The following is a 7383-nucleotide window of genomic DNA, read 5'->3' on the forward strand; positions in this document are numbered from 1 at the left end:
AAGACAAATCAGAATTGTGGAACGTAAGTTCTCATTTACATTTTGTACAAATTATTACAGAGGTGAGGAAGAGAAGGTAAGGAAAAAGTTGTGAAAACAATAGTTCAATAAGCATTACGAATTACTTATATTTAGAAGTGATACAACCCTATTGAAAATACTAGATATAAATCAAGTTGCAATAAAAGGGCAAAAGAAAACTTTCAAAATAAAAGTAAACAAAAGTGATGTGTAATCAGGCTGCTTTAAAATAAAACAAAATATACGTTTTTCTGTTTACTTATAAGATGGGAGCTCAATTAATTAGCTATCTTATAATTCACATCTTTCCATTTTACATCTATATCAGCAAGACATATTTATGAAGATCGTTAAGGATAAAAAATGTTATGCTTCATAACAATGCACAATTACCGACTCTTAAGACATGAAAATATGGGAATTAATCTTATAATTACGACCTTTCCAAATTATCACGATTGTGAGAAATGATCATTGTAATTTCAAAATAAAGATATTCACTCATTCTGTATGCTTGCGTACTTATTCTCTGGTAGCATACGATTTTACTTGTAATGGATATTACATTGCAGTCACAAGAAATCTTAACTTTCATTCGTTAAACAGTTTAAAACAGAGATAATCTTCATACAGCGTAATTATCTTTGCCGACTGGAATAATTTCTTCATATTTGTATTACTGAAAAAATTCTCGACAGTCTTCGTATATAGTGTAATGAGGGAGGTAAATGTTCTGTGTGCTTCATCTATTTCCAGATATAAAGGCCATCTAACATCTTTAAATGACACTCAACATTTAACGTTGCAGAATAGGTTGAGGAAAATGGAAATACACAATACAGGCTCAATTCCTCAATCAACTGGGTAATTTAGGGCAAGGGTTAGTAATATTGTGATAGTTCTTTTTGAGAATGTATTACAATTTTGAGTGAGAGAAGGACCGGTTTTCTGCAGAAACTTGTCCACGAACATTCCCTTAATACGTTGACACGAAAAACCGATATTCCTCTCGCTCAGTAAGATTGTAATAAATTTTCAAAAAGAACTATCACAATACTGGGTGTTCAGTTCAAAATGTGTCTTGGCTCGCTGTATGCCGTCATGTGGCTAGCTGATGACCCTAGAGAATTCAATCTTCCTACACTTCCGCAGCTCAGGTGTCTAATCTAAGAGGCAGAGATGTTGGCTAGCAAGTACGGCGTTCATTCTGAAGAGTACGTGCCGATACGTACGGTAACGCCGGTAGTGGCAGGAATGTGAACTGTTTGGAAATACGTACTGTCGGGATATGGGGAGAGGGTTAAGACGATTACTTACGTATTTGTTGACATTAACTTCGACGGTCAACATGGACACGGAGCATTTGATTTGTGTTGTGGAATGTTACCGTACGCAACCGATGATAACAAATACCCTACGTACGACTTCGAACACAGTTCGAAAGAGGTTATGGTAGCACACAGACCGTACAGACCGCCATCTGTTGCTACGACGTTCAAGTTATACCGTACACGTTCTCAAGTTCAGATTGAAGAACGCCTTAAATAATAGGCAACTTCTCTAACATATAAACTGAAACTCGCTTCAAATCGGTGACCCAACAACAGTAACGTCATGACACACTTTGAAATGAACACCCAGTATTACTCATATCTAGACAGTGGATGCGGGATGACTTATCGTTGAATGTAGGTGCACATTTACTATATGTTACATTTTTTTCATTCAGACCATTGGCTGAACAGATTTTAAACGTAAACAGACGACGTCAACATTCTACTGTATCTCCGTACAGTCAGAAGGAAAAGAAAAATGACGTACTGTAGCACATACCTTGCAAGATTCAGTCCTCGTCATCATTGATGGAATTATCAGCGTTGCAGTAAACAACGATATATTCTCGTAAGTTGTCGAAGCTGAATCGTCTTCGCCTATCGCTTAAACAGTTTTTGTATCCAGCGAATTTCTAAAGAAAACCTCCAAAATGAGGATCACTCAGTTTCTTTAGAGGAATATTTGCACTGAGCATCATGTTGCACATATCTTTGTAAAAAGTTTCATTTAGACCCGCACAACTAAATGATGATGATGATGTAGATGGTTCCTCAAATTTCATTTCAACGCATTTCCTGTGTGATATACTGTTGCAATGTTTCTCTATAGCCTGAGTTGTTCAATTTTACATAAATTACACATGATATTGTCTTCGTTAATACATAAAATGGCCTTCCCATACTTCTTAATTTCACTTCACATCTCTGACCGAATTGAACGTTTTGCCTTCGACATTATGAATGGATCAGCACAACACTATTCAACGCGTACTAAATACTTGAGCAGGATAACACAACTGCACACATTGCGTTGAAATATGACTATGAACGGATCGGGGTTCCTTCGTTCTGTACGTTGCTGTACTCGCCAGGTACACAAAAGAGGAACAACGCGGCACGTGCCATATACTCTGATACGAAACAACTTCATTTTTCCTTAAGTCATCCCGCATACACTGTCTGCTCATATCACAATATTATCAGCCTTTACCTTATATCTTGTTCCTTTTAAATCCACTAATGCCCGGAACATATTTTGTCGATGTTAGAATTGATATCCATAACCTATCATCAGAAGGATGTGAAATGAGCATCTCAATACTTTCCTCGAAATTCCGAACATTATTGGACTTATTTAAGGGCTGGTGTGATTACCTGCCACTGGGAAATAAAGACATCAAAATTTACTTACGAAGTTATTCTGTTCAAAACTTCGTAATATGTTTGTAAATCATACAAGTTTTGTAATTTCTACTTCTTTATGAGATATTGATTTCCACACAATCTATATACTGTGGTTTGGAAATAATATTGTGTATATAATACAATTATAATAAAAATACAGAACATTTTACAAACAAGGCTCTTTACCATTTCTTGGATCTGATTCTTATTCTGTAGTTTGCTGCATATTGTCCAAGAGGATCCACATATCTGTTATACAGTGCAACTCATTTGGTTAGCTTATTTGAACTGCTCCCCCCCACCTTGGAATTCGCGTTTAGTTTTTCCAATCGGAGTCGTTTTAGCAATATTGCCAACTCTGTGATTGAACCGTGGTAATTCATCGCACAAAACTAATTATTTGCCTTATACACCTCGTTGTCTAATTATTTCCGTTGATCCAATTCCTTTAGCAGCTAAGTTACACAGAAGATCAGTGGACGTGAAAATATATAACTGCATTTTGGATATCAACCTTCTTTACATATCCGAAAAGAGCATCAAACTCCTGTTTCTTCCGGAAGTTGGTAGGTTCGAACTGCTTGCTTGGTTCCATATCTGTCTTAATACAAGACAATTGTATCATCAACCCGCAGATGTTCTGGAATGTCATCGATTTTGAATGACTTATTTAGGATGCCGAAAATGGACTCTACTTTCTACAGACTTACACAAAAACATGACCGGCTGCCATACGCTAAGTCCCCTTCGGAAGGCTTCGGTCAATTCCGTAAGAGTTGAGGTTTACATCTGAAGGACTTTCTTATGCACGACTCCGCTCTGTCTTTTGTTTCTTTTGTTTATTTGTTGTTTTTCTGTCTGTTTATATGAATAATCTGTAATGAGATGTATTCAAAGAGTGAATTAGGTGTAAAATAAACATTCTTTCTCTAGTCGTGTGAAGCAGGCGCTGCCTTAAGTGGACTTATTTTAAGCTACAGCAGAATGGTCATTTTTGTGCCTAATGCTGTACATACATTAGATATTTCTAAATTGTCAGTAGAATTATTCGTCTTATGACGTAAGTATGCTACGATGATGATGTTGATGTTGCCAGTGGTGGTGGTGGTGGTGGTGGTGGTGGTGGTGGTGGTGGTGGTGGTGGTGGTGGTGTCTGTCGTGGAGATGCTGGTACTGCATCACTTTCGTTTTTAGAATCAAATTGGGCGTGATTCTGCAGAATACACTGAGGTAAATGAACGGGATTATTTTCCACACAATCATCACTCTTATCTGAGTCTTCATCTGTTTTGGGTTCAGGTTGCTCTCGTGGAGAAAGAATGACAATATTCAGTCGTCTGCGATTCTCATTACCCCGTATTTCTATCATATCACAACTCTAATTCACATTGTAGAGTTGTGAGCCGAAAAATATTCAAATTGCAATATGCACTAGATTTACTATAAATGACTGTACCTAGTCTAGTGACAGAAAAACCTACCAACAAAATGTAGACTATAATAAAAGTACATTATAAATTATTAAATGTTGTATATCATAAATTATTCAAGTGGTATGGTTCATTGGCTATGTACTGTCATAATCAGTCGTCATTTATCACTTTAAGAATGTATACTACAGAGCGATCCAAAAGTCGAGCACAGCTTAATAATACGTTCACATATATTTATAAAGATCAATTTATTACGTTTACTTACATCAGTTTCCACATGAGTTACATCATTTTTCACAACATTGAAAATGGCAGCCCCGTTCAGTATTCAGTAATGCATGTGCGAACTCTTTTTACCATGTTTGCGGCAACTTTTTTGAGCACGCATACACTGATGTTGTTAATCTCCGGTGTTATGTTCCTCTTTAGTTTCTCCAGAGTGTGCGGCCTGTTTTTGTATACCCTTCCTTTAAGATCAATACACAGGAAGAAATTTGGGGACGTCAAATCGGGGGAACATGGGGACCATAATCCTTGAGAAATGATACGCTCACCAAAAAACTCCCGCAAAAGCTGCATGGTTTCATTAGACGTGTGACATTTGGCACTGACCTGTTGGAATCAACAATCACGTTCATCATTGTCAAGAAGCGCTGATCTACATTCCCTAAAACGGGCGAATCTCGTTATGGTCGAATTGTTAGGCACTGTTACATCCGGATAATTCCTACGAAATTCGTCTACAACACGTGCATAAGAACGACTGGAAAAATAATGTTCAACAATGAAAACTCATTGCTCTTGGGAAAATGACATGTTTGCCGAGCAATAAACAAAGGACTACTGCAAGCGTCAGTGTAAACATACACATTACAATGACGTCTAGGTTTGTTGCTGTTAATACCCATGATTCTATCTAGCAGTAACCGATAGCACTTTCCAACTGCACTACTCAATATAGACACTATAATTTTCATGTGCGCGACTTTTGGATCGCTCTGTATTTATCCACTTTCTCCCTTGTTGCAAGCCAAATTGAAAAGTGAATTTGAAGTGATGTAGCGATGCAGTAAGTTAACTTCTGCCATTAAATTCGAAAATGCTATGTGGAATTGGCAAACCTTTAAGCCATCATTGCCCACTGGCAGGTTTTCCTGCCAATCGTGTTTCAATTTTTCCAACAATGTATAAATGATTTTTTTCATATGAACACTGCAACAATGGCAAAGTCCTGCATCAGCAACAAGGTTTATTTACTGCAGATGGAATTGGTAATAGCAAGATTGTAATTGGCGAAATGAGGCCGAAAATTCGTCATAGGAATTTCTGAAACGACCTTACAGATGGAGAAAACTTAGAAGGAACCAAACTAGGTAATAGGCCAAAGCAGGAATTGCACCCACACTCGAATAAAGCCTTCCGCTTAAGCTACGTTGACAGCTTCTTCCTTATTAAAATAGTTATTACACCAACTATTTGGTTCCATACAAATGCTGTCGAAAAGCAACTTAATAACTAAAGAATAAAGAAGACATTTCTGTTAGCAAAGTTTATTAACCATCTTATATTTAAGTTACTTAATTTGTAGTTTCAGAACGCCCAAATTGTTGAAGGCACTATTTATGCATTCAATTGAATGCAAATAGTCTCTTAATTTAAGATTAAAAATTAGAAAGAAATTTCTGTCAATTTTTAATACCTTCATTTCATAGAATAACGCTTATTAGGTCTATTAGCCCATAAAGTATAAAGCTTAAATTTAATTCATATTTCTGAAATAACTATTATTAATGATGTTCACTCTCTCTCCCACTTTATCACTCTGCAATGCAATTTTAAATTTAACATGAATTTGATTTCTGCACGAAGAAAATGTATACCTATATTCTTGATTTCTTTTTACTATGCAAATATTTCTTATTCTGTCTACCGTAAAAGAGAAAAGATATGAAGAACTAGAAGTTTCGACTTTCGACGTACTTAAACAGAAAAAAAAAACATTGAATGGCGCCTCAACATTGTAGAACATTTCGGAAAGTTCAATAAATAGTTCAAGCGTCATTCACAATGAAAATATTTCACATGAAGTCAGAATCGTAACTGAACCTACTGCCATAATATTACTTTCTAGAGTTATCTCCTTTTGTTGGGACTGCATTTAATTTCATAACTGGCTGAGCGAAATGAAATACCAGCGTACATTTATGTCCCTAAAGTATTAAGTAATTCAAATACACGCCTCGGTTCTCTATAATGAAATATGCATAAATCAATTTCAGACTAGTACGAATCATATTTCATTAATTCCATTTCTATCAAAAGGATGAAACTGACGTAGCTATACCTGTATCATACCGGCGATGTCACGTTACCTGATTGAAGTCATAATAAAAATAATCTCAAGTAATACAGTATTTACGGAGATCGTAGCAACGAGTCTCACTATATATATAGGATGTTCAAGCTTAGTGGATTCACAATTGATACAGATTGCAGAGAAGTGTGAGATGAGTTCTGAGATAGGAACTTGTGGTAGGACATGCCTCTCGTATTAAATTCACGTGATTCCAAAACGTCCAGATGAAGCGTAACATAAATGTGTGAAGAAAGTTTCTGTAACACGGCGCATAGATATAACAGCTTTCAAGGAATCTACAAGATCTGGATTCATAATTGATCCCACTGTGCGTTTCGAAACGAATGAGAAACAACCAGCAGAGATGGATAAGGAAAAAAAAAAAAGGATATCTACAATCCTACCATTCCATACTACCTCCAAAAGTACCAACTAGAAGAGCTTGAAGTAATCGGACTTCTGGTTGGAGCAAGAGGTACCGCTACTCTCTTCATGAAAGATGTGTTTAAGAGGCTTGGAATACCTACATCTATTATTCCGATTGTAACTTTAGCTGCGTTGAAAGGATCAATTGCTCTCCTGAAGAGTCACCTATATTCGAAATGAAACCAAGTTCATTAGCATTCTTTACTTTATTGTAACACTTGCCTCTCTAAAACTAGATATATTTTCACCAATCACAAAATGTATTTGCAGCTATGTACTTGTAGGAGTTTCATTGTCAAAACAAAATTAATGGTTCACTGAACTTGTAAACATTTATATGGTTAAGTACTCTTTGTCCCTTGTGGCAGCTCAAGAATAGTGAGAAGATTTCTAAAATTCAGAATATTAG

The sequence above is a fragment of the Periplaneta americana genome, chromosome 17 (genome assembly GCF_040183065.1).
Source record: "Periplaneta americana isolate PAMFEO1 chromosome 17, P.americana_PAMFEO1_priV1, whole genome shotgun sequence".
Lineage (NCBI taxonomy): Eukaryota > Metazoa > Arthropoda > Insecta > Blattodea > Blattidae > Periplaneta > Periplaneta americana.